Source organism: Chrysochloris asiatica, unplaced genomic scaffold, assembly GCF_000296735.1.
Source record: "Chrysochloris asiatica unplaced genomic scaffold, ChrAsi1.0 scaffold00140, whole genome shotgun sequence".
NCBI classification, from domain to species: Eukaryota; Metazoa; Chordata; class Mammalia; order Afrosoricida; family Chrysochloridae; genus Chrysochloris; species Chrysochloris asiatica.
In genome coordinates, this window is record NW_006408658.1 from 2,093,431 (window position 1) to 2,094,801 (window position 1,371).

Consider the following 1,371-nt stretch of genomic DNA (forward strand, 5'->3'; position numbering starts at 1 on the left):
CCCAGACAGAGAGTAGGAAATGCTTTATGCAGTGTAATACACATAATTAAGAAACTCAATGAGATTAAAAATGTACAACAAAGCTCAATATCATTAAAAAAAAAAAAAAAAAAAAAGCCAAGTTTACTGTGAGATACACACACCATAATATGGTCAACTATTTGAGGTCAAAGGGCAGCACTCACCCAAGGACAAAATTCAGAAGAGCTGGTAAAACAGGAATGAAAACAAGAAAAAGGGAGGAAGTAGGGTAAGAGTTGTTACAATGAGATAATTGCCATCTTAGAATAGAAGCAAAGTGTATGATACAATGAATGTAAAATGGGTGGTCTGGGAAGGTGGAGCTTGATGGAAGATTAGGGAGAAGCGTCATGCAGGCACCAGTAATAACACAGAATAGTGGATGAAGCAGGTTCTGCTGATGGTACTAGAATTCTGAACTATGTACAAAGGAATATTTAGAATGATCAAGGCTTATTGCTTGTGGTGATTTATAGCAGAAGCAAGAAAGGTGGTGCTTTCTGATCTGTGGCTGCTGGCGGATCCTGAAGCAGCCATCTTGAGTGGGACATAGTGGATGAAGGATCAAGGGAGAGCTCCGAGAGCAGGGGTCTGACTAATAATGGTGTGAACATACTTTTTTCTGGTCTTTCATCTCTTTTTGTCTGTTTACCTCCACTCAGGTGACTACAGGGGGTGCCTGAGTGGGTGGACAGACCCTCCACCCATGGTGGGTTCTATTATGCATGCACACAGATCTGCTCAGCACAAAAACCCTGGGACCAGACTCAAAGAAAGGGGAAGAGTCAACAGGAATAGCTTAAAGCAGGAGGGTTTTCAAAAATGGCTCTGTTATCTGGAGAAACAGTAACATCCTGAAATTTCTCAGATGGCCTTGAATTCAAGAAACTGAAAAAGGGGTGTTATAACTCTTACTCATATTTTGTTGTGGATTTTTCTTCTGTTTTTGTGACAATTATAGATTTTTAAATCCTGTTTTGGGGGGATTTTTTCTTCTCTTTTTTTGGAGTTTTTATGTTTTGTTGTGTTTTGTTTTTTGTCCTCTTTTACCTTGGTGGGTTTCTTTCTTTCCCTACATTACCCAATATGAGAAAGCAATTGTGGTCATATAGTCAAGCTACCATCTCACCCTATAAAACCCCACCATCAGTGCAAGAGTTAATACCAGCTGCTATACACCAGATAGATAGCCAACATTAACTAAAATTTCTATGAGTTGAGAAATAAGAGAAGTTAAAAGGAGGCCCATCCCCTGATCACATCTACCTGGAGGTAATCAGAAAGCTTAATAATACACTGACATACATTCATCTAATTATTGTAAATAATGTCATTATTGAAACTGCCCCC